Source organism: Phascolarctos cinereus, unplaced genomic scaffold (genome assembly GCF_003287225.1).
Source record: "Phascolarctos cinereus isolate Bilbo 61053 unplaced genomic scaffold, phaCin_HiC Scaffold_3;HRSCAF=262, whole genome shotgun sequence".
In the NCBI taxonomy this organism is placed as follows: domain Eukaryota; kingdom Metazoa; phylum Chordata; class Mammalia; order Diprotodontia; family Phascolarctidae; genus Phascolarctos; species Phascolarctos cinereus.
This window is the reverse complement of record NW_027555736.1, coordinates 73,374,349-73,401,568: the sequence shown is the minus strand read 5'-3', so window position 1 is coordinate 73,401,568 and position 27,220 is coordinate 73,374,349. Positions and strand designations below refer to the sequence as shown.

General features: G+C 39.6%; 1 protein-coding gene across 3 annotated transcripts in view; it reads left to right on the top strand.

Annotated features, from left to right (window-relative positions):
- Positions 1 to 27,220, top strand: part of R3HCC1L (R3H domain and coiled-coil containing 1 like) — a 96,307-nt gene that overhangs the window by 13,877 nt on the left and 55,210 nt on the right. For 2 of the 3 annotated variants that reach the window (XR_013485220.1, XM_020996809.2), the window contains exon 2: positions 10,175 to 10,313. The exons of the other annotated variant lie outside the window; for it this stretch is intronic. The gene's annotated coding sequence lies outside the window, so the exon portion shown is untranslated. The remainder of the gene's footprint in view (positions 1 to 10,174; positions 10,314 to 27,220) is intronic. 3 annotated transcript variants of the gene reach the window in all.

The window sequence follows — 27,220 nt, the reverse complement described above, 5'->3', positions numbered from 1 at the left end:
AAGGCCCTTAGAGATCATTTAGTCCAGCCCTCTCATTTAACAGATAAGGAAGTGTGACCATGATAAATTAATGTGTTAAAGTGCTTTGGATATAATGGAAACCCTATCCAAAAGGTAGACATCAGAAATTATTTCTATGATAATAATGTGAAGCGCTAAGTAAGAGAGGGACAGTTAGTGGAGGGCCTTGAATGCTAGGCTGAGTTCAGATTTGATTCTATCCTTGATAAAGAGCCTTTGTATATTCTAGGGGAGACCCATGATAAAGTAGTGTTTGAGAAAGAGTACTCTGGCAGCAGCATGCAGGATGGAGAAATGCAACAAGAGATTGGTTGTCCTAGTAATCCAGTAATGGGATGATGAGTGCCCTGTAAAGGTTGAGGGGATAGAGTGGGCAGTAGGCATGATACAAGTTAAAGTAGGAATTACTAGAGGATAAGTAGACTAGAGGAGAGAAGAATGGTCAAAAGCTTAGAGCAGAAAACCAGATAAAATAGAGGAGCACAGAAATGCAGTTTAGTCTGCTTTGCAGTCTTGCCCTGCATCACAACCATCTTAATTTCTGGGTGGTGGTTGTTGGAGATGCCCTGCTCTTTCTTTTTATCTTCTCTCCCTTCCACGCCCTCCTCCCCCCATGCTTAACGGTAAATCTGTTTTTCCCACCTTGGCCTCAGACCTATCTAAGGGCTGTGGAATTAAGAAATTTGAGATCAGGACTAGGTGACTGATTGGCTATGGGGAGGAGGGAGTAGGTAGATAATTTTTTAGGTACCCTATGATAACAGGTGCATAGTAGTGCCGTTGACAGTAATGGGGGAAGTTGGGAAGGAGTGCTGATTTGGGAAGGGAGAGAAAGATGATCAGTTCAGTTTTTGAGAGGCGTTTTCAGATGTTGAAATATATGTGATGTGATTATAATAGATTTTTAAAAAACAAACATTAGAAGTTTTTCTGGTCCATCCAAATGTGGTCTGCCACTTTCAATGTTGTTGCCTTTGTAGATCCCACATTTCTGACAACAGTGTAACATTATAGCTCAAAGCCTTTTTTTGGAAAGTCTGTTGAAATTGCCTTCAAAGCAAAAGTCATACAGGAATCTCAGACTCTGTCTGTCCAAAGGAGAACTCATCTTTCTCCTCAAATCAACCATTCTTCCAAACTTCCCTATTACTGTCTAGGGTGCCATTGTGTTCCCTTATTCCTTTTCCCAGTATCGTACTCCAGATATGCCCACCCCTTCCCTCTGTGTCCTCTGGAATGCCTGCTCTGTAGGGAACAAGCTTACTTTCATCCCAGAGCTCTTCCTTTTTCACTCCATCTTTTTGCACTCATTGAGATCTAGCTGTCTTCTGATTTTAGTTTCTCTGGCCATTTTTCCTAGTACTGGTTGCCCATTAACTCATATGCCTGGCTCATAGGTGGTGGGTGGGGGAGTCTGGATACTCCTTGCTCCCCACTGCTTCTTTCAGACTTTTCCTCTACCATCATCACTCAGTAACCACTCCTCCTTTGGATTTCATTCAGTCCATATTTCTCATCTACTCAGCATTTTTGGCTGTTATCTGTTGACTTCCTGGACACTTTCCTCCCTTAATGAGTTCAGTGCCTGGGTCATAGTCTTTCTCTCCTCCCTAACTCCTACCCTTCTACTAGGGGACTTCATTATACATATTGATATTCCATAACTACCCAGTTCAAGTTACTCACTTCTCATAACCTGCTCTTCCACTCCACCTCAGCTGCACACAGAGATGGTCATATCCTTGATCTTGCCATCATCACTCACAAGTGATCCTCTTCCATGTCCATAAACTCTGAAATTTTTTAATCTGATTATAGCCTTTTCTCATTCTGTCTTTCCCTCTGCCTCACAACATTTAACCTTCTTCTTCATCCTCATTGTGACCAGCAGTCTGTCAGTTCTTTTCTAGGACATGACCCCGCACTGTCTATGCCCTCCTCCTTTCCTCACCTTGACCTCTCTTGAATTAGTTCAACACTAATGTAGTACTAAGTGTAGTTCAACACTACACTCTTAAGTGTCTTAAACTGCCTTATGCTATCTCCAGTCTTGCTTTGATGCCCACTGCCTTCATTACTGTTCATGTGCTATGAAGGAAACGGGAGACAGTCAGGAAACTCTGCTCACTGGGTCCTCTATAAATTTATGTTACTTCATCCTAACCTGGGTCCTCACTGGGCCAAGACGTTCCTTTTTATATCTCTCTAATCACTTCATTCTTCTGCTTACCACAGTAGTTTTTCTGACTTTTTTCTCTGTCCTCAAAACTCCCATGACTCCTTCCTTCAAATGTCTCAGCTAAGAGCCTTGCCACGTATTTTATGAAAAACATTGAAATCATTTGCCACGTGCAACTTCATCTCCTTCCTTCCTCATTTCCCATCATTCAGAGGCCTTCCAACATTCTCCTTCACCCCCATCTCACTTGAAGAGGTGGCCCTTCTTGCCAGTACAAATCATTCTGTACCCACAGGTGATTTCATTCTATCCCATCTTCTCCAGGAGAGTGCCCCTTGCCCCCCATCATCCCCACTTTTTCACTAATCTTCAATCTCTTTCTCTCTGCTGGCTGCTTCCCTGCTACCTACACACATGTCCATGTCTCCACCATCCTTTAAAAAAAAAAACAAACCTCTTATTTGAGCTGTCCATCCCCACTAGCTTTCACCCTATCTCTCTCTTCCTTTTTGTGGATAGATTCCTTGAGAAGGCTTTCTACAATTGGTACCTCCACTTCCTTTCCTCTCTTGCTTTTCTTAACTCTGTCTAGTATGGTTGGCTTCTGACCTCATCATTTAACTGAAAGATCTTTCCCTGAAATTACCAATGATTTCTCAGTCGCCAAACTTGACATCTCTGTAGCCTTTGAAAATGTTAATCATTTTCTCCTAGACACTCTCTTCTCTCTAGATTTTCAAGACACTTTGCACTTTTGGTTCTCCTGCCTAATTGAACCCTTCTAAATCTCCTTTGCTGAATCTTCATCCCTACTAAATTGTCTGTGTCACTGTGTCCCAAGGCTCTGTCTTGAACTGTCTTCTTTTCTTCCTCTGCTCTTTTGTTTAGTGATCTCATCAACTCCCATTGATTCGATTAATTAATTCTCTCTATGCAGATGATTCTCATTTCTGTTTATCCAGCCCTAACCTTTCTCTTTGTCCTTCAGTCTTTCATCTTCAACTGCCTACTGTATATCTTAAACTGGATGTCCCAAAGGTATCTCAATGTGTCCAAAACCGAACTCTTTATCTTTCCCCTCCAAACCCTCCCCTCTTCCCAACTTCCTTATTGCTGTTGAGGTATATCCTCCTAGTTAGCCAGCTTCTCAACCTAGGTGTCATTTTTGACTCCCTACTCTCTCACTCCCATATTCAGTTTGTTGTTGAGGCCTTTCAGTTCTACTTTTGTAACATCTTCTCTGATATTGCCACCACTCTCAGAAAGCCTCTCCTCATGCAAGTCCAGCCTCCCTTTAGCTTCGAAGTGATCTTGAAGTACAGGTGTGACCTTCCTATTTGGTAAGCTCCAGTTGTTCCCTTTTGCCTCCAGGATCAAACATAAAATCCTCTGTTTGTGGGAGGAATTTGAAGCCCTTTGTAACCTGGTCCCTTCCCTCCTTTAAAGTCTTGCTATGTTTTATTCCTCTCCATATACTCTACAATCTGATGGTACTGACCTCCTTGCTGTTCTTTGCATAAGACGCTCCATTCCTCATTCTGTGTATTTTCCCTGGTTATCCTCTCTGCCTGGAGTATTCTCCCTCTTCACCTTTGCTTCTTGGTCACTTCTTCCTCACTGCTAGTGCCTTCCCTCTGAGATTATCTCCAACTGTATATATCTTGTATGCAAATGATTTTTTTTGTGTTATATCCTCCGTTGGTTTGTGAGCTCCACAAGGACAAGGACAGCATTTGTTTGTTTGTTTTTTTTTAACTAGCACAGTATCTGGTACATAGTAGGTACTTAATAAAGGCTTGTTATCTGGACTTGTTGACTAATAGATTTGACTATTTCCAAAAGTTAAATTGGCCCCAAAGGATAAAGATTAGTTATTATTGAAATTACTTAGACTATATTAGTGGGTTCTGAAGGCATATTCAAAAGAAGAGTTTAAAAAATGTAATGAGTAATAGCAGCATTGTTAGAAGAATATAGCCTCTCACGGTGACTTCTTTGAAGGGAACAGCACTTATTTGGATGTATGTTTTCTAGTTTGTTTTAAGAAAATCAATCACTATGATTTTTTTCATTTATTTTTTATTGGTGCTTTTTGTTTTTACATCACATTTATTTCTAAATATAATCTTCCCACTTCAACTCACAGAGAACGTTGCCTTGTAACAAAGACTTAAAAATTTAGCAAAATCAACCAATACAGCCATTGAGTCTGACAGTTTTTAGTCAGTCCACAGCCATTTATTAAGCTCTTACTATGTGTTAGGCACTGTTCTACACCCAGCCTCCAATCTCAAGAATAAAAGACAAGAAATGCGTTTTCTCAACTTTTCTCCCAGGACCAACGTTGTTCATTATAATTATGCTGAATTCAGTTTCCATTTATGTTCTTTCCACTCATGTTGATGTAATCATTGCATTTATTTCTGGTTTTGTTATTTTACTCTGCAACAGCTCATACGTATTCTGAAGAATCTCTGAATTCTTCATACTCATCTTATATATTCCATTGCTTTTATGTACCACCAATCTGGCCACTTCCCAAGTAATCTACTGCTCCTAATACTTTGATGTTCAAAAAGTGCTACCATGAATATATTATTGTATTTATGGGACCTTTCTGTTTTGACCTTCTTGGGGTATTTGCCTGGCAATGGGATCTCTGAGTCATGTGTTATGGACATTTTTAGAACAAGTACAAATCACTTTCTAGAATGTTTGGATTAATTCACAACTCCACCAATAGTGTATTATTTTCCCGGTCTTCCTAAATCTGGACCAACATAATCACCTTACTTTATGATCATATCTTTTATAAGTGGAGCTATCCTGTAGACAGTTACAGGTATGGTTGGAATTCCTATGAAAGATCTGGCCTAGAAATGTGCTTTGTAGAAAGGCCTAAAAATGTAGCTTTGGTAGTCTTCAGTACAGAAATAGTAGCTGGAGCTGTGAACATATATCAGCTCTTTTTGAGAATGGGTATAATGGGAAAAGATCATGGGACTAAAGACTGAGCATTTAAGAATTTTCACAGTAAGGAGATGGGAGGAAAAAATAATAATTGAAGAAAACATTAAGATTAATTTGCAGATAGAGAAAACCTGGAGATTATAGTGTCATGGAAATCAAAGGAGGATTCTGACCTTTTGAGGGCAGTGCCTTATTCATCCTTGTATCTACAGTAGTACCATACTTCATGATCATTCATATGTTTGTTGAATTGAATTGTGGAGAACGTTTCAAAAAAAGTCTGCAGTACTGACTAGAAGAGGTATAAAAGAAGATGAGAACTGAGATTGTTGTCTGGACTTATTGACTAATAGATTTGGCTATTTCCAAAAGTTAAATTGGCCCTGCAGGATAAAGATTAGTTATTATTGAAATTACTTAGAATATACTAGTGGGTTCTGAAGGCATATTCAAAAGAAGAGTTTAAAAAATGTGATGAGTCTTCTAGGTCATTCAGTAGAGGGGTAAAGATACAAACTAGACGTCAAAGGAAAGAAGGGCGTGATTAAAGATCACTTATTTCACATTTAGCTCGGAATAGGCAAGTGATAGGATGGTGGTTAAAGAGGGATAGCAAGAGCAATCGTGGATTCTCTCCCCTCTTCCCCATAAGATAGTTTAGCCTATTCAAAGGACAGTGAGTCTTTAGAGGAAGGAAGATAAAAGATGTTAGAAAATGAGATGGGTTTTTCTAGGAGGTGGGAAGGTAGGTCATACAGAGCACATGGTTAGATTTAGAAGGGAGATGTTTATTACAGAGGTCATCTGTGTTGGCACAGTGCCAGGCCTAGAGTCAGAAAGACTCATCTTCCTGAGTTCAAATCTGGCCTCAGACACTAACTGGGTGACCCTGGGCAAATCACTAAACCCTGTTTGCCTCAGTTTCTTCATCTTAAAAGAGCTGAAGAAGGAAATGAGAAACCACTCCAGTATCTTTGCCAAGAAAACTCCAGATGGGGTCACACAAAGAGTCAGACACGACTGAACAACACATTTCCTACAGAATTAGAATATTAGACTGAGAAGGAGTTTAGAGATCACACCTGATCTCTCTCTGCAGGAAATGTCAGCATATCAAGCAAGCATTTTTCAGGTACCTACTATGTGCCAGGATAGATGAAGAGATAACAGCAACAACAATAATGAGTGACAGTATGATACAGTGGATAGGACCTTCAAGTTAGGAAGACCTAGGTACTTTTGAGCTATGTGACCATGACCATGTTTATTAACCTCTCAGGGTTCCCAGCAATTCTTAAGATTCTAAGTTACAAGTAGAGGTGCTAATTTGTAACAGTAGAGAGAGTTTTGGTTTAAGGAGTTTCTAACACAGGTCTTGACCCAAAAAATTTTTTCGATAAGAATGATTAATTTTTATTTAGTGCTTTAAATTTTATATGATGCTTTGTGTACATTATTACATTCGACTTTCACAGTAATCATATGAAGGTTAATTACTGTAAATATTATCTCAGTTTTTCAGATGAAGGAAATTGAGGCTCAGAAGGCTTAAAGTGACTTATTGATGGTCATATAGTAAATGTTTGAAATGGGGATTTGAACCTAGACCTCAACTGATTGGAAGTCCAGTGTTCTCTACCATGCTTTGCAGTAGAGAAAGCTTTTGAGGTGGAAAGGAGCAGTGGATCATAAGCCTGACTTATGTCATTGACTATGGGAGGGTGGCAGGTAATAAATGATGTCTTAAGGAGAAGATGGTTTGAAGTAACTGTTGTGGGGAATAAACCAGGGAACTTGAATATTAGTAAGATTATCTTTCAGAAGCTAAGGCCAAGTGAGCATGAATTGGTATTTGGTCAAATCTGTTTGGTTATATAGCATTTTATTTATTTATTTTTTTGTTTTGTTTTTTTTGGTAGGCAGTGGGTTTAAGTGACTTGCCCCTATATAGCATTTTATTCATCAATGCTTTGCACTTGTATGGGAGTGAAGGAAGGAATTAATTATTCTTTAGGAATTATCCAAGATTGGGATTAACTAAATGTGCTCTGTAAAAGATAAAGGAAATTCTATGATGGTGCTTAAGTATTTAAATTAATCAGTTGAAAACAGTTCAAGATTGACATCACAGGGTTAGTGGGTTAGTTGTTACATAGGTCTGTTTGATCCAGTGGTGGGTTAACTTTATTCTTATTGGCATGGATAGTTTTCAGAGAGGTATAGATGAGTAGTACAAAATGGCCTCAAGCTTCATTGCCTGTTTTGATCTAACTCTTTAATGAGCTACTGCAAAATATTTTTCCCTATTCTGCTCTCAGATCTCAGCAGTGATTTTTAGGTAGAATAGCAAAAGGCCAAGTGTACTTTTGATAGGTTGTTAATCTATGCCACTGTCCAAATGTGTACCATATAGTATCTGATTTTGTTGTTTCTTTTTAGTGTTTTTTATCTTTTTATTATTTTTGTTTCACACTATTCTTAGCCATACTTCCTAATATGGATTAATCAGAAAATTTAATTAAATGTGTTGTTTGCACTCTCTCTTCCTTACTAATGAATGTATAAGTAAAGCCAAATCTAACAATCTTCACTGTGCTGCAGTGATTGAATTCCATGTCTACTCAGTAATTTTGTGTTTTATTAGGTGTTACTTATTTCTCTTCTATCACAAGTGCTGGAGATTATAAAATTCTAGCACAGTGCCTTGCACATAGTAGGATTGATTGATAAATCTTGAAGACTCTTCTCTTTTATGTCTCTCTCCACCTCCCACCCCCCATACTCATCTACAAACAGGAGAAACATACAAGGACAGATTTGTAAAACACTGTTTTTGTGTTCTTTTCTGGAAAAAAAGATATATTGTATGTTTAGAATCATAAAATTTTTTACTACCTAGACTTTATTCTCTAAAATGATCTCTGAGAACTGCACAAATAGATAATTCTTGTAGGTAACTATTAATAGTATCAGACCGTTACAGTTCTTGTGTACCTCAAAGAGTAGAACACAACTGTCAGATACCAAAATGAAGGTACATTTTTTACCTACAGAAAATGTTGCTATTTTTTATGAGACAAAAAGATTCAGGGCATTGTTTGCTTGTGGGTTTTTTCTTGTGGATTTCTGAGTTAGATATTGGTAAACTGGCTCTCTTACCTCAGAGAGATGGCAGCAGAATGCACACTCCCATCCTTTTGTTTCTATAGGTATTAGAAACAAGTGGTTTATTCTCTGTCTTGTTCAAAAGGCTCAGGATAGGGAGAAGTTTTAGATTTAGAAAGAAGTTGGAATTTGACTCTTCTTAGCCTTGTGACCAGATGGTCTACAGTTCATCAAGTTTGGGAATTTCTCAGTTTCTTTTCTGAAAATGACTGCAGAAAATGACTTTACTTGACATTGTGGAACATACAAGGTCCAGAAAATATAACTTTCTGTGTTTTACTATGATGCAGATTTTTTTCCCTTTGCCATCTTATAAACTGGTAAAAACTAAGAGATTCCTTAAAGTTCAGAAGCTTGTGATTTCATTTATAATTTTTTAAAAAAGTAAACTCAATTAGTAATTTTTATGTGAATAATTATTCCACTTTTAAATTTACTAACCTGATACTATGAATAAGCCAAATGATGCATAACATGTTTTTTGTTATTCTTTGTTACAAACTAGTAGTGAGTCTAACTAAATAGGAAGTCTTTACAGTGATCTGTAAAGGGTGCTAAAAACAAATATTGCATATATTTAGTTTTTCTTCTTGGAAAAAAAAGGTAGAAAAAACAAATAAGTATGTGTTTTTTCATGGCTTCAGAATTTCTGGATATTTTTCATGTATCCAGAGCTATTTAGAGCTCTTTCTAGGCTGGCTTGCCTTGTTTCAGTTTTAGCTGATTTCTAAATAATATCTAAAATCCTTGACTATTCTTCATGCCCTCTGTTTACCTAAAGGCAGCTAGGAGGCACAATGTATAGTCAGTCAGCTAGCATTTATTAAGTTCCTTCTGTTTGCCAGGCACTGTGCTAAGTGCTTCGGATACAAAGAAAGGCAAAAAACAGTCTCTATTCTCTATAAGCTCACAACATAAAAACAACTTTGTACAAACAAAATATATACAGGATTAATTGGATATAAAGAGAGGATAAATAGGGAGATATTTCATAGGAACAGCACTGAGAATAAGGAGGATTGGAAAAGGTGTCTTGGAGAAGATGGGACTTTAGCTGAGACTTGAAATAATTTCAAAACCAGGAGGCAGAGGCGAAGAGGGAAAGTGCTGCAGGGGTAGGGAACAGTTGGTGAAAATGGCTGGAGTTGAGAAATGGAATGTCATTTTTCAAATGAAGTGAACATTTTTGGAATGTTTAAGGAAGCCAGTGTCATTGCATTGCAGAGTATATGAAGAGTAAGGTATAAGACAACTGCAAAGGTAAGAAGGGAAGTGCTGGACTTGGAGTCAGGAAGACCTGAATTCAAATCCCACCTTGGACATTTATTTTAGCTAAGTAACCTGGGCAAGTTTGTGTTTGCTCTAGTTTTCTCAGCTGTGTAATGGTGATAATAATGTCGCCTACATCAGAGAGTTGTGAGGATCAAATGTGATATTTGTAAAAAGTGCTTAGCATGGTGCCTGGCATATAGCGGGTTCTATTTAAATGCTTGTTCTCTCCTTTCTATTCCCCTTCCCCAGCTTCTTCATTTGTAAAATGGAGGTAGTAGTATCACCTAAGTCACAGGGTTGTTCTGAGAATAAAATGAGATAATAATATGTGAAAGTACTTTACTACTGAAAGTGTTACATAAATGCTAGTTATTATTTTAAAATAAAATGGCTCCTTAAATGCTTAATTGTTTCCTTTTCTCATTTCTGTGTAGAGGGCTTGGATTTTTTTGAGGGGAGAGGGGTCAGTATTTGAAATTTTCTTGTTTTCATGTCATTTTTTTTTTTACAAATAACTGTTAAAGTTATAGTGTCTTTTTGTAAAAGTAACTTCCATTTTTTTCCTAGGTATCAACATTGATGAATATAAAGGAATTACAAGATTTTCCTCCTTTTTCTTTGGAAAATTTATGTAGTTTTTTCCTGTCTTCATACGTAGTACCTCTTCTGCCCTGCTATAATTCATTAAAAAAATGGTAGTATTTTGGTAAGTATGTTACTTTGTTAAGCCTTTATATGTTTGGCCAGAATATTGAGAAGTTTTGGTTTATTTTCCCAAAGACCTTCAGCATGTTGGCTCGACACTTTCTGGAGGATTTATGAATAAATTGTCACATAGGATGAAATGGGATGGTTGGGTTTCATTTTGTATCCACATCAATGAGATCATGGACCCGTTGAACTACTGAAATGTTTTATTAGCAGTTTATTGGCTTTTTGTTGTTGTTTTTATAGAAAAACAGTTTTATCAGTGATGCTTTGAAAGAGATAGACACAGAAAGATTTACTTCTAGCTGCCCTTCAGCCCTTCTTTTTTTGAGATATACCAAGGGTAGTTTACAGAGGATGCCGATGTATGCCAGTATTTTTACTTCTGTGGTTAAAGCTGAGGTATCTTGACTTCTCAATCATCCCTTCCCTCTCTAATTTTCAGTCTTTTCCTATCTGCTTTCTCCTTCCCTGCCACATACAATCATGCCCAGATTTCCATCATTATTAAAAATTTTCACTTAACCCTTCTATCCCCTTAAGAGTCTAGTATCTCTGCTCCCTTCCATTTATAATTAGTGCCTTCATTCTTTTCCTTTGCTCTCACTTCTCAGCCCTTTGTAATCTTGTATCCAACCTCTCCTAAGTTTGGCTCTATCCAATCTTAACTGAAACAGCTCTCTTCAAGGTTACCTGTAATCTCTTAATTGCTAAATATTATGGCCTGTTCTCAGTATTCAACCTCCTTGATCTCTGTAGAGCATTTGACACCAATGACTACCTCCCCGTCTTGAATCCTTTTAGCTCCCTGGGTTTTCATGACACTGCTCTCTCCTAGTTTTTCCCTTCTTGTCTGTCTACTTCTCGGGCTCCTTTGTTGGATCCTCAGGCATATTCCATCCCCTAAGCATGAATGTCTTCCAGGGTTTTGTCTTTGTGCCTTCTTTTCTTTCTCTGTATGCTTTCTCTTGCTAAAGTCATCAAATCCCATGAGTTTAAAGATTGTCTCCGTGTTGCTAACTCTCATATCTCTATTTCTAGTCCTCTCTTTTCTGAGTGTTCACCAACTGTTTATTGGACATCCCATAGCAAACCAAACTCTTTTCTTAATCCCTTACAGTCTGATTTCTGACATCATTCCACTGAAACTGCTCTCTCCCAAGTTACTAATAATCTTTTAGTTGCCAAAGTTGGCCTTTTCTCAGTCCTCATTCTCCTTGACCTCTGTGTAGCTTTTGACACTGTTGATCATTCTCTCTTCCTTGATACTTTCTTATCTCTTGGTTTTTGGGACATGCCTGGTTCTCCTTCCCTATTTGACCACTTTCTTTCTGTCTCCTTTGCTGAATCTGCCTCCAGACCATGTGCTCTTTACCATAGGTGCCCTCAGAGTTTTGTCCTGGGCTCTCTTCTCTTCCTCTTCTCTACTGTTTCACTTGGTGATCTCATCAGCTTCCATGGATTTAATTACCATCTCTGTGCTGTTGATTCTCCTAACTAACTAGCCTTCCCTAAATTCTGTGTTGACTTCCACTCTTTCATCTCCAGTTGCTTTTCAGGTGTCTTGAACTGGATGTCCAGTAGACATCTTAAATGCAATATATCCAAAACAGAACTCATTGTCTTTCCCTTAAACCCTCCCCCACCCCTCACTTTCTCTTTTACCGTAGAGGGCAGCAACATGCTCGTAGTCCCTCAGGCTCACAAGCTGGGAGTCATCTTGGATTCCTCAGTGTCTCTCACTCCCCACCTCCCACCCCCAGTATCCAATCTGTTGCCAAGGCCTGTCAATTATACTTATGCAACATCTCCAATATATCCCCCTCTCTCCTCTAACCTTGCCACTACTCTAGTGTAGGCCCTCATCACCTCATTCCTCCTGGTGGGTTTACTTGTTTTAAGTCTCTCCCTACTCCAATCCAGCTTTCATTCAGCCACTAAAGTGATTTTTGCTAAAGCTCAGGTCTGATCATGTCACCCTCCTACAGTAAACTCCATTGGATTCAAATTAACCTCAGGATCAAGTACAAAATGCTCTGTTTAGCATTCAAAGCCCTTTGTAACCTGGCCCCCTCCTAACATTCCAGTCTTCTTATACCTTACTCACTAACACTACTCTTGGCTCTTCCGTGAACAAGACATACCATCTCTCTGGCTGTCCCAGTGCCTGGAATGCTCTTTTTCCTCCACTCAGACTACTGACCTCCCTGGCTTCTTTTAAGTTCCAATTAAAATCCCACCTTCTACAAGAATCCTTCCCCAATCCCCTTTAATTTTAGTGTCTTCCCTTGGTTAATTATTTCTGATTTATCTTGTATATAGGTTGCTTTGCATATGTTTGTTTGCATGTTGTCTCCCACGTTAGATTATAAGGGACTGTCTTTGATTCTTTTTGTATCCCCAGCACTTAGCACAGTATCTGGCAGTAGTAGGCACTTAATAAATATTGATCTATTGATTATTGACTGATGTCCCCTCATTATCTTCCACCACTACTCCCCAACCCTCCTCCACATTTTCCTCTTTCTGTTGAGGGCACCAGTATCCTTCATGTCACTGAGGTTTAGAATCTGAGAGTCTGCTGCTGTAACATCCTCAGCATCATTTCTCTTCCCCCTGTTTGCATGGCCACTGTCCTCCTTCAGCCCTCATCACCTCTTGACCATATTACCTTAATAGTCCCAGAAATAGCCTCCCAGATTAGATTCTTTCCTTTCCTGTTCCAGTCCACCTTCCATGTAATTGCCAAAATAATCTTTCCAAAGCACAGACAGCTTCTCCTGCTCAAGAAACTGCAGTGGCTCCCTACTGCTTCTAGGATAAAGTATAAACTCCTCAGCTTAGCATTTCAGGCCCTTCCTATCTGGCTCTAGCCTACCTTTCTATGCTTATTATGCACATTCTTCATCTTCATCCTCTCTGCATTGTAGCCAGCTGACTGTTGGCTGGTTCCTGAACTTGGCCTCCATCTCTGGCTTCCACGCTTTTTCATGGGCTTCCTCCCTACCTGAAATGTACTCCCTCCTCATCTCCAGCTCTTAGAATCCCTTGTTGCTCTCAGAGCGCTGTTCCTATTCCATCCCTTAATCGATGCATGTCAATTGATTGATTTTTTTAATCTCCTTGGTTGTTAGTGCTTTCTCCCACTTTGTCAATGATCCTGTTTATGCTTGTCTGTTTTTGTATTGTTTCTCCCCAGTAGAATCTAAGTGCCTTCAATGAGAAGCTGTTTTGTTTTGCATTTTGTTTTGCGCACAGTAGGCACTTGGTAGATGCTTATTGGATTGAATTGGGACTTCACTAAATTAGTATCTCAAGCAATAGGGCTTCATTTACTTTAGGCCCAAGGTACAAGAGAAGAATACGCACACAGTATGCTGGACTTTTTGAGATAAGGTTGAGTGATACACACAAAATCAGTGGACAGTTAATTAAAATGGCAAGGTAAATTATTAATCCTGCCAAACATCTTGGAATTAAAAAGAATATTAGAATATAGTAAAACATTTAGATTTTTAATAATTACCCTTGCAGATATATAATCTCATTAAGTTTTTAAAGAAGGCTTCAAGGGTAGAAGAGGCAACTGTTATGTGGGAGATAACTCTCATCACATACCGGCTCCGTGAGGAAGGTGGTGGAAGTGTCATCTCCAAATGAGGTAGTGACACTCAAAGGTTAAGTGACTCCTCTAGGGTAACACAGCTACTAAGTGTCAGAACTGAGATTTGGACCCAGGTCTCCTGCATGCAAGTGCTGCATCCCAGTCTGCCCCAGCTCGCCATCTTTGTCCATAGCATGGAGCAACTCCAGTGTAGTTGGGCCTAGCCCTGGAGTCTTTCATGGTGGTTGCTCTCACGATGAAGGTTCTAGTAGGAGTGGAGGAGTCGTATGGAGGTAGGGACCTCCAGTGGGGACTGAGACCATGCTGACAACAAAGGAGCAGGTAACCAGAAAAGATAAGGAAGGCCAGTGGCTGACACAGCTTTCTTATGACAGGTTAGCACAACTGAGTCTTACTTTGCTGCCCCAGCTGATACTTTTCTACCAAAAAGGCACAAAAAATGGATCCTGCATGAATGATAGTAACAGCTTGCACTTGTTTGTGGCCCACTGCTGCTACTTGCTTAAGTAACAAGAAGAATAGGCCACTACAGTGATTGTGGGCACTAATGGCATTAAATATTTTCCTAGTAGAGTCGCCAGAGCAATTCTAGGGAAGGGGAGGCACTGTTGAGGGATCAGTCAGTCAGCAAGCATTTGTGGAGCACTTAACTGTGTGCCAGGCCCTGCCTTGGGCCTGAGGGATACAGCACAAGCGAGACAGGACACCCCCCCCCCCTTCCCCCGAGAGAGCTGGCATTCTGCTGGAGAGATGTCTGTTCACAGGTTGGGAAATAGAGGACAGATACAAACTCAAGGTTCAGACTGCCTTGGTGCTTCAGCTGCTTGCCTTTTGTTTTTGTCTCACATACATCTATACTTTATGGTTCTTGAATAACCCAATAGTTAGTTGGTGGTTGCATTTTGCCTGGGTTCCTTCCTTGTTCTCTGTCAACAAACACCTTTTTGTCTAGGAAAACTTCTAGATTTATAGGCTGTATATAATGGCCATTGCTGAGAGGTGACAGTTTGGGCAGAATCCTGTTTTTTTTGTTTTTATTTTTTAATGCTAGACATTTTTCTGTGTTCTTGCACAATTTAAAATTTCTTTTCCTGCTTCTGTATGTTAAAATGGAGCAGAGTCTGAAAGTAATAGAAGATTTGGCATACTCAAACAATCACTCATTTATGGAGCTCCTACTGTATGCCCTGCACTGTATTTGGTTCAGTGAGATGGTTTTTGTCCATAAAGTGCTTACAGTGTTTGGGTGGTTAGACTCATATGCATGAAACAACAATGAAAATATCTGAAGTTTACATGGTACATTTGTGAAATGCTTTACGTTTGTTTAACCCTATTTGAGAATCACAATAATCCTGTGAGGTAGGAACTGCGGTTATTATGCCACAGAGTGATGAAGAAGTGCTAAATGGCCTGATGCAGATCAGAAGCTGAAAAGATGTGGAGAGGCAGCAAGAAGCTAGTGTAGTCTTCCTGGAGGCAAGATCACTTGAACTGGAGCATCTGAAGTGATTTACGAGATTTGGGCAGGTGGAGGAGAGGAGGCATATCATTCCAGGAAAGAGAACAGTAGGCATGGAGGTGAGCATGGCTTGCTTGAGGAACAGGAAGGCCCACCTGGCTCAGCTGAGAGGAGGGTATTGGGGAGTTTGGTGTAGATGATAATGCTTGCTAACAGTGCTGTCATGGAGAATTCTGAAAAATCCCTTCCGATAGGGTGAGCAGATGTGAGAAAAGAAAGCAAAGCGAGATTGCCCTTGGACAGGCTTTTGGTCCTTTGAGCATCTCCGTATTTAGGAAGCCATGGCCTTTTCCATTTCACAAATCTGACCGCTGATAGTCCTAACTGACACGTGGCTTAGAGTGAGCAGAAGGACGGGTGTCATCGAGCATGGCTTTGAGGATACCCAGACCCCCAGAGGAAAACAAAGAGAGGTTTAATCTTGGCTGTTTAAAATCTCCTTGTACTTGCCTTTTCAGTATTATTATTATTATTATTATTATTTTAAGAAGAAGCCAATCTGTACCTGGCCATAAAGAGTGACATTGTGTCTGTGAAAATGCTGTGCCAGCACACAGAGCCGTCCCACAAGAGCACTTCCCAAGTCCCCAAACACGAGTCTGACAATCTGCAGCAGCAGTCTGTGAGGTGGGGGGAGGATGGACAGCAGTGAAAGGGGGGATGTACATGCTATAGTTGGGGGTTGGGGGAGAGAGTGGCTTCAAGGCCTTGCAGACAGTTGGGATGGAAACCATTCGAGTTGACAGAATCAGGGAGTCAAATTGGCTCTAAAGCAGCAACTGATGCTTTGGGGTTATTTGTGGGTTGGGGTACATGTGTTTCACTCTCTTCTCAAGGTGTTGCTGTTTCATTTTGTTAGCAAGGCTGTAAGGTTAGAAGTTTTATTGATGGAAGTATAGATTGGATGGAATTAGAAATCTTGAAGCAACTAAAAATATCACTTCTTGCCAGGAAATGAGGCTGCCCAAACCCTCCCTGCCCAGCTGGGAGGACCAGGGTGAAGGGTGGAGAGTTAGTGGAGTTTACCTTTTCCAGGAATTATTACATTAACTGTGAAACCAGTCTCTGTATGCATATCACAAATTGGCTGTCTCCTCATCCCTGGCTTAGGTTTGTTTTGATGTTGATTCAGTGACTGGTGGGTCATTGTAAGTAACCTCATTCTGAACTGAAGGCAAGGCTACCTTGTCACCACTCAGATCCTGGAATAAACTTGGGGTGTTTGCTGTTGCAGCCTTCTGTCTGACTTAATTGAATCATTTTTTAGTGAATGTGGAGAATGAATATGTTTGATTACTATTTTTAGTCTTGTACTCAGTTTTGCACACAGGATTGGAACTCAGGGAAAAGTACTGTTCCTAACCTATTCCTCCTATTTTTCCTTTTCTTGGCAATGTTTGAGCATAATCAACATGTGAGTAAGCGATCATAACAGTGTTCATAACTCAAAATTCGGTGGTCTGTCTTGTTTCCATGCATTAATTATACAAATCCAAAGTCAGGTTGATAGCAGAGAAAAGGGGCAGAAATAGTCTGGGGGAAATTGGTGAAGGAGTAAGAAAAGGGATGTGGAAGTGGAAATATTCTGGTAGTACCACTTCTTAGGCCTCCAGTGTAGGCTTTCACTGGCTCTTCATTGCTTATGGATGAAGTCCAAACTTGTTAGCTTGGCATTCAAGGCCCCTAGCCAAAGAGAATTTATTTTATCCTAGAAGCAGCAGGGTTGTTCATTTACCCCCAAAAGTACCTTGTTCATTTTCATCTCTCTGCTTTTCTATGATCCTCCTTCTACTTCCTTGCTTTCTTTAAGGCCTAGTTCCTCTGTCAGTTTTTTTAATGATCTCTTTTTCCTCTAAACTTCATAACCTTGTACTGCTATTTATATTTGCTAATCATATACTGCCTTGTGTTGTTACTTTTCTTTTTCTGTTCATCTGTTCTGTCTTCTGAATTAGATTGTAGGATTTTTGCAGACAGTAGTTACCTTTTCATTTAGGAAATCTAGTACACAGGCTTTTGTTTAATCTAGATTAAATACTCCCATATCAATCAGTATAGAATAGCTGCTTGTTACCTAGCAAGCTAGCATGCTAGCATTCATCCTTTCGGTCTTACTACAGTAATTTAGGCTTCTAAATTTAAGTACGTTAATCCCATATAGTATTACCTGGTCAAACTTCTTAACCCTTTTCTATTCTTAAAGCTTGATAATAACCTTTCCATATATGAAAGAGTTATCCCTTATTTACTTATTATCTAATGCTTTCTGTGCTCACAAGTAAAACGTTTTGCTTCTATTTCCTTAGCAGCCAGATTTCAGATTCACACTTCCTAGTATGACTGGGAGCAGGAGAGAGAGATGAAGCCCCGATACATTGGCTGGTCCCTGCATTCCCCAATCCACTAATGCCTGCGCCTGTCCCCATGTAATTGTTCTTTTACACTACTACTACTTTACTGCTTCATCAAGCTAAATTTCACCATCAAGCTACTCAGTCTTAACTTCGATAAGACATAAGCTTCTAAAAAAAGCAATAATGTTCCAGGCTGGTTTTTTTTCATGGTTTCTTTATGTTTTATTCAGTGGTTTGTAGGCTTCAGTCTGTGACCTGAGAGGAACCCTAAGGGGAAGAAAAATGACCCAGTGTACAAGCTGTTCAGTAAATGTCAAACTTTGAGGTACAATCTCAGAATCCAATCCACTCTTTGTGTTCCAGTGTAGAAAGTCAGTCCAGATTAGAATAGATCCAGCAGGGGAACTACTCCAGTGCCATTCTAGAAGGAAGTTATGCTACTTAGAGGAGCTGTGTCAAATTTAGTCACAGAACTCTAGAGTGAGACCCAAACTAGATTAAAATGTAATTGGGAAATGTTTAACAAAATTTAAAAAAAAATACAATACATCATAGATAATGTTAATTTGTAGTTTTCTAAGTCAATATATGGCCGACTGGGGTCAGTATCAACTGAGTTTGACACGACTGTTTAAGAGGGACATTTAGAGATAATTTGTAAAGATAAAGCTTAAGAAGTCTTGAGCTCCAGGATCCCTGGACCCTCTTCAAGCTGATTCTAACCTCCCTAGGTGGCCATGGAATTGGTCTTGTCTGAATATTGGAATTAGTGTGAGAACAAATTCGTATCTACAACTTCAAGGAGGTAAGAGTAGTGTACCCCAGGCTTGGAAGCCAGGCAGATTGATATGCTCACCAGTCCCAATAAGCTTCCTTATTGCTTGCATATGCCAACATGTGCCTTGTCCTGTAGCTATCTTAAAGGAGCATATGATAGCACCATTTAACTTGGTTACTAATTATTTCCAGACATTGCTTGTTTTGTGATATGATGCTGCTAAGAGGTATATTTCAACTACAAAACATATTTTTTGTCTTTTTTTATGACTTGTTCATTGTTCAAACCTATTAAAATCTTAAACTGCCTGCCTTTTTCAGTGGTCACTATAGGTGTGAATGTTAAACTCTGAATGGTAGGTTGGTGAGCTATAGGGTTACCACATCAGTGGAGTGTGAAAGAGACTGAGCTTCAGGCTGTTTCCTAGTCCATAGAGATTGAAATCATTTGGTGCCAATGCATGGCCACTGAGGCCAGTGGAGTGTAAAATAAGTTGGGGGTGTGAGTTGTGTTATGCTGAGAGATAAACCTCTTCGTGCCATAGTTTGCTTATGCCCTTGGAGCTGCCAAGATCCTACTAGAACCATATATCCCATATCCTTAGTCTGTCTCAACACTCAGCTTTCTCCTGAAATGTTTCCTCCTCTTGTGTAAGTAATGTTACTTGTTCCACTGCAGAAAGGTGCAAGCTACAGATGTCCAAGGTAGACATTAAAACACCTAACTTTGTAGCATACTTCCCCTAAAAATACCATCTATAGCTGAAATTTACTGTGTAAGTTTTATTTGTTTTTAGACTTTCTGGCATGGGAGTCGTACTCTGCTTGGGACTTTCTGTAAGACTAAGAATTGTGCTAATGTCACTTTCATTGGTCTTTGTTTCCATGTATACATGTCCCTATGGAGTAGGGAAGTACTGTAGAGAAGAATAAGATGTTCTGAATAATAATATGACAGAGATGGTGGGAGGAGGAAATACAGGAAAGATTATTCATTTGGGGAAAAGAAGGGAGGGATTTCATCTCCTGACACATGGTGAGGTATCCCTACCATATGTTTCTAAGGGTGAGGCAAGGTGAATGGGGATGTTTTCACAGACAACTGTGAATTATGATTATTATCACTTTTAAATCTAGAAGGTTATTGGCAATGGGCATGTCACTGAGCGCTCCAGTTCATGTATTCTTATCCTTGTCAAACTTCACCATTCCATTACACTGGTCTCCTGTCTCTCTTGGCATTTGGACAAGCCCTAGAACTTTGTTGAGTCTTTGCAGATGTGAAAGTTGTGAATATTTGTAAAGTCAGTAAATTACTGTAAGACTGACAGGCATACCTGTCTCACTCCTTTCACCTGTAGGGTCCAAAACTATGGAGTATTGCTGATCAGAAACTGTCATTCGCCATAGTTAAATGGAAGGCAGCCAAATCATTTTATAACTGACTAAAGCAGACAATTAAAAAAAAAGAAGCCTAACATTGCCAACTTTGGTATAATTTGAAGGTCTTTCTGTACCAGGGAAATGAAACTTATATGGGGAATTGCCTGTGAAAAGGAAAGGGTAATCATATTGGACCTTACAAATTAGGATAAAAAATTTACTAGTTCAGAAAGCAGTTAAGTAATAAAAGCAATACCCTCCTACTAGGGAGTTATATAGATAATTAAACAAGAAATAAGAGAAGTGACATTCTTTATTTCTTGCCTGAGAGATGTTATTTTCTCTTAGTAAGTGGGAAGTGCTTAAGGTGGGAAGCAATGTTTTTTTCTCAAGTGCTAAATAGCCTTGTAGAATATAGTAAAATTCTTGTCCAGTCTTTGTTGCATTTTTCTTGCAATAATTTCAATTAATTTCAACTCAGACATTTGTTAAGCACCTGCTGTGTGTAAAACAATATACCTGGACAATGGAGACTTAAAGATATGACAGAAACTCTATTCTCAAGAAGCGTATAGTCTAAGAGTATGGATGATCTCATTTATCATATCCGCTGATGGAGAGGAGCTATAGTGTGGTAGATAATCTGAATTGAGTGTTTAAAGATATCATGGGATATTTTTTTCAGAGTGTTTATCTTCTTGTTCAAAATTTACTTTGTCTTTGAAATGAATGTCTGGTGCATGGTAGGTGCTTGATAAATGCTTATTGATAGATTAATTGGTTGTGTCCTGAGCCCATATGGACTGATTGGGTCAGCAGTTGAGGAAGGCAGTTTACTAGTAGGTGTTACAATGATACCTTCTGCCCACAAGAGGGAAAAGTCCAGTCTTGATCTAAATCACAATGATCTACTGAAAGAGTGCCTTGCCACTTTTCAGTGCAGCCTATGGACAGGGCTGTTCCAGAAACCCTGGTGAAATAGGAATGAGGGCTGACCTAGTTGCTGGTCTTATTAGTCAGCATTTCAGTCCAGTTGTTCTTATAGGAGAATGATTTTCAATCTTTTTTTTTGTATCCACAGACAGCTATTTCATTTGCTTCTCCCCCTAAAGCTATGCCTCACACTTCACTAGAGTTTGTAAGGACTGTCAGTGCTGTTTTTGATAAGACACCAGTGAGATGTGGCCTTTAAATTTATTAAATATCTTAAGCTGGTTCTTCTTGTCAGAAAGAAGACCCCATATCCTGTAATTGTATAAACATCAATACAGTAAGAGACCAGTTTGCAAAATAGAAATGCTCACTACTGAAAGAATAGAATCTCTTGGTCAAGTATGTTACCTGGGTATGAGAAAAGGAGATAGCGAACGATTATCTCTCAGTAGCTAACCCACCACAGGTAAGTACTTTGAGTTTTTAATGTTATTTTCTTTCTCTTTAGTTCTGTTGTTCTCATGTAGTTTCTTTTTTAATTTAGTTTTAACTTGGGTTCTGTACACTTAGCAGGATCTTTTCTGACTAAAATAATAATAAAACTAAAATCAAAGAAAAAATAAATGGGGAAAAGGTCTTGGATAGTAGTACAATTTTATCCCTTTTTCATTCCTCTTAAATATATTAGGGCTAAATATGTTAGCAATATTAAATATATTGCTTCTCCCCTAATCCCCCCTCCCCCACCAAAGAAAAATACTTTCTGTAGACTATTGAAATCCAGGTAAGTAGTAAATACCCTTCTGGGGAGTATCTTTTTAAGGGTAAAGCCCTGTATATTTCCCTTAGTCTGCCTATTGTAAAAGCCTAGATTTCTTGTAGCCACTATCATTTTCATTGATTCTGCTAGTTTATATTTCCCTTAAATTGTCCCAAACTATAGCCAGACCATACAAACTCAATATCAGCACTGGGTTCTTGGGTAAGGGTAAGTGAGGATAGGGTAAGCAGGGTAACATGCAGGCAAGAGGTCCCAATCAGGTGCTCAGTTAGCCTTGAAATAAGGTGTGTGCAGGTACTGAGGCAGCTGGTCAGACCTGCTCACTTCCTGAGGTGGAGTATTTCTATCCATGTGTAGACATATCAGTAGTAATAACTAGAGTGACCGATGGATCCATAGGTGTAACCACAATGCACCAAAGATATTGTTTCATTCCAGATATACTTTCTTACCTGGTTTCTAATTGGCATACTCATAGGTACGTGGTGTTTTCTTACTCATGATTGGTATTTCACCTTGGGTGGTTTATTTACTCTGGAGTAGAAAGCAATCTGTCTTCCGTGTAGTAGAGGAAGGCCACTTACTCTGCAGTGCTGGCAGAGCTGGCTGTCTCCTGGTTAGACTTGCTGGGTGCTCACTCCTTTACATTGCAGAATTAGAACACAAGGCTGAGATTCAGGGGCAGTGGGGCAGATGGGCAAGTTTCCTTTGTTCTGGTATCACTAAATTGTAGTTAGTTAAGTATCTTGACCATGAGCTTTCCCTTAAATCTGTAAATAAGTCGTGTGAGGTGCCTGTTACTGGTACTAGTCCAGAAGTCTAGGTCAGAGTCCACGCTTTCATTCCAAAACAGACGAGATAAGATGTGACTGTCTAGTTGACAGGTCTCAGCTCTGTCTGAGAGCTTCGGCCAGAAATTCATAACAGTTAGAATGCCATAAGCAGAAATGCAGTCAGAGAATATAGGCATCAGCCTGCATCTGGTTTTTGAAGGGTACAAGAGGAAACAGGTATGAAGTAGAGTTTGGAAAGTTTCTCAGAATCATGAATAAATGGGCAAGTCAGCCCACTAGGGTAGCTAGAGTGGGACTGTTGATGGTAGGGTTGGGCTGGTTGCCTTCTTCTCTGGGTTTAAGCACTTCTGATTTGGACACAGAAGGATTATGTGGTATATACTTCAGGGCTCAAAGGACTTGTAAGACTCTTGATTGCTTGATTGACAAAAGTCTGAGTAGATCTTTGGGGAAATTCTAATGATTCTCACTCATACCCCTGAATATACACGTAGAGTGATATGTCCACTGCTTTGGTGGAATCTATAGAGTACGTTTTCCCAGAGCTGATTAGTTAGAAATACACAGGCATTTCTGGCTTTTGATGTTTTTCAATCAGTACTAAAAACTGAGCCCAGCTATTTCTTCTGAGCTGTAAACTAGTAGAGTTCATTGGACTATCATCTAGAGAGAATGAAATTATATTTTCAGCTATGTTTATGATTAAAGCAAAGCAAGTGTTGGGATTTCTTTTCAGGAGGTTAACCTGATTGTGTATCTTAATATTACTGGTTCTGACCGCTGAAATATGGCTTAGATCGATGGTGGTTTGGAGAAAGCAGAACGAGGGCCATCCATCATGCAGAGGCTCCATCGAAGCTGGCTGATAATGCTGCTTTCACCAAGCGGCCATCTATCCATCCATCTATCCATCAGCAGGATGAAATGAGATTTAGCGGAACAGGCAGCAGGAACTCTGAGACACTTTCTGACCAACAGTTGCAGCCATGGCTGAGGTCTGACCACAAAATATAACACTGGGGCTTGGCAGGATGTGGAAGCCAGCACAATCTCCTTCCCGTCACTGCTCTCTTAGCACATACTGCAATATGGGGCAGTGGCAGCAGCACTGCCTCTCATACGGAATTTAATTGAAGCTTAAAGTGAATGTGGAGCTTGAGAAAAGGGTAGCTCTGTCAGGTTGAACAGACACATTTGAATTAGAATTTTCTCTTTGATTTAAAGAAGACATAATATTTAGTTGATTTCCAGTTTGCTTGGGATCTTACCAAAATTTAGCCTTAAGTTCATTCCCTCTAATTGGCAGAACACCTTGCAACTGAGAAGTGCACTGAGAATGGCACAGTCTTGTCTATTGGAAACACCAAAGGAGCCTTTGGGAAATTCTTAGGTTTCCATGACCTGGAGGGGGTGAGGATGATATAGTTAAAGTAAATTCACAGACAATCCAAATCCTTCTTCTATTTTCACATTTTAACTGTGGTTGTTAGCAAGTAGGTAAAACTATGGAAAGACCCAGTTGTTGAGGACAGAAGCTCTGGTGCTGCCTTTGCCACTGTTTGTGTGACCTTGGACAAGAAACTTCAGCTTTTTCAAGCTCAGGTTCCTTGTGTATGAATTAAGGGCGTTGGACAATCATTAAGTGACTTTTCAGCTTCTAACAGTCTATGAGTCCATGGTGTTCACCAGAAATGAGACAGCCAAAATATGAACAGGAAGAATGGAGTTGGAAAGCTAAGAAACAGATAAATATGTTAGATAATACATAAACTAGATAGCCTCTGGATAATTGATTGTTAACTATATCTCCTTGATTGCTGGACTGTCTCATCTCAGTTTGTATTCTGTGGGTATTTATTTGATACCATTTGTTTATCCATTTGCCACCTACTGAGTTCTTGGACAGTAAATGCCTCCCCCTGGCTGTTTATGTGGATGCCACAGCCCACTTCACAGTAAAGACCCCCTTTCTTTGTTCTGAAGGCTTCGTTTTTGTTTCAGATTGGGGGGAGGGGTTGAAGGGAGCCTAATGTACCGGAGATGCCTCGGAAATGAGAGCCTTGGATGAATTCCTGGCCCTATTGATCCACCGGCAGTTTATGCATCCTGACATTCATAATCTCAGTAGGCTGCTGATGTTCCTGATTAATGGGCCCAGGGGCTGTCCATCCGTCACTTCACATTAATTACTGAAGAGGTGTTTTTCCAGTGATTTACCTGACAGCGGCCTGTGATGAATACCCCTAAACAGAGTGGGCAGTGATTAATCACAGGGCCACACCCCTCCCCCACTCTCTCTTCCCCCTAACCACAGGCCAGCATTGGGATTTGACCAAGGAATGCCCCCTCCTCACCAGCCATCTATCTCCATAAATGCTTGTGGGTGCATATTTATCGGGCATGGGGCCTGGCAGATAGCATTCTAGTATTTGTGCCAAAGATGATGAAAAATAAATCTTCCCACCAGAAAGGGGCACCTAGCAGGCTTGTGTAGGGGACAAAGAAAAGTATGGGAGCTGCCTTTGTATCTCTCTTATAGAAATCTGGTAGGCAAATAGCTAGCCTTCAGAACAGCAATCAGTAAAAATTCATTCAACATTCGTTCACTAAACATTGATTAAGCACCTGCTATATGTGGTTGGAGGTATGTGAGATTAAAAAAAACATACCCCCTGTCTTACAATCTAGTTGGGAAGAAAGAATCCCTAGGTTCTTGTGAGAACTAGAAAACAATTCAGAGTGATCTTACGTATTGAACTTTGGGGTGGAACCAGGGAACTCGATTAAGAGTTTTAGGATTTCATTTTTTTTTTCTTTGTGGCTTTGGGGTAGGTCATTTAAATTGCCCTTTTCTTCAGTTTTCCAGTTTGTAGAACATTGTGCTTAGTTAACCAGCTCCCTTATTGAGTGCCTACTGGGTGCCCACTATCATATTAGTTGTCATAGGGGATTCAAAAGAAATATAAAATGATCTCTGCCTTTAGGGAGCCAGTGGCATAGTTCTGGAGATAAACCTTTCATATGAAGGTTTTAAGCCATACAAGACCTTCCAGATGTCAAAATGGATGACATAGGTAAGTACTGTGTTAGTCAAATAGAGAGTAAAGTCATTACTGGCAAAAGTGGTCAGTGTAAGCTGTAAGGAGATCACAGCATTTCAAATAGTCCTTTTGAAGAATGCACGAAGGTTAGCTAGAAGATGTAGGCAGTCATTTCAGAAAAGGAAATGCGTATGGTGTATTTGGAGGATAGTAAGAAGACCAGCCTGGCTAGAGCAGAGGATTGATGTTTGAGAGCAATTGGAATCAGAGTTGGGGCCTGATTGTGAAGAGTCTTGAATGGCAGGCTCAGGAGTTTGGACTTTATTCACTAGGCTGTAGGAAGTGATTGAAGGCTTTTGAATGGAGAGTAATATGATAAAAGTGATGTTTGGGAAAAATTAACTCTGCATTGATATATATACACAACATGGTTCGAAGAAGCTGTAGAAGCTCAGGGTATTCTCAACACCCCACATGTTGAGACGCTTCAGAGTAAAAGTATCCCCCAGTTGATACAGCTCCATTAGTAAAAACAGATCAGGAGGCAATGCAATGTGGTTACATGTGGAGTGGATAATATAATTGACGGCCAACAAGCAGTCGCTTCTTCTGTTTTCACTCAGGCGAAGCTCAGTAAGTCAAGGGGAGTTAGGAGCAGTGACTGCAGAATTAAAGTAGGAATCTGTGGCCTCAGGTTTTAAAAAGAAAATTGATTCTGAGACTTGCTGATATAACTTCATTAAGGCTACACTAATTACTCTCTGGCCTTCAGGTAGACAAATCTCAAAGCTGAAAGTTTGTGATTAAAGGGTCAGTGGAGCCAGCTGTATTTCAGTAGGAGCTTCAAGAGATTGGAATTTTTGTTGAGCTTTTGCAGAAGATGTCCCACCTTTTTCATGTCAAATGTAGATCTCTGCTGGAAAGAATGCTGTTGAAATCTGACCCATCCCTTTTCTCCTAGGAAATTATGGCTGTCCAGCAGTAAGCATCTAAATAGGTTACCACAGAAATTTGAAGTTTCTCTTCTTCCTGGAGTGACTAAATGGAAATGAACAATGGTTTACTTCTACTATCACCATTCCTGGGCCACAGTCCAAAACATATTCAAGCTTTGGGTGGGAGTGTGGGTAAGGAAAGTAGAAGGAGAGAGAAATAGAAATGATGTAGCGTGACGTTTTCTTGACTGAACTTTCTTCTTTGGGTGATGAAAATAACAGAAAACAATTTGCTTCCTTTGGTTTTGATTGTTAATCCTTTGGAATACAAAAATATGCCTTTGAAATAAACCATAATTCAGAATAGTTTAGTAGTTGCTCTTTCTGGGAAACTATTCTGTGTAGAAATTTATTCACCATATTTGTTCACATAACTTCACCCATTTCCCCTGTCATTTTACTCTCAAATAGAAAGTGTAATGGTAAGATTTTTTTTCAGTCTGTGCTGCTGTCAGTGGCAGCCTGATTGCTCAGAACTTAACACCACTGGCAGCTAAGTCAGCCTCCTGAAAGGAACATTAAGTGCTGCCCTGGATCTGTACTTGAAAGCCCTAGCTTTTTTGTTTTGTTTTGTTTTGTTTTGTTTTTGGATGCCCCTGACTATCTTTTTTTTTTTTAAGTTTTATTGGTGATTTTGTTTTTACATGGTAGTTGTTTCTAAATTTATATCCCCCGTGAATACCTCCTTGAAGAAAAATAA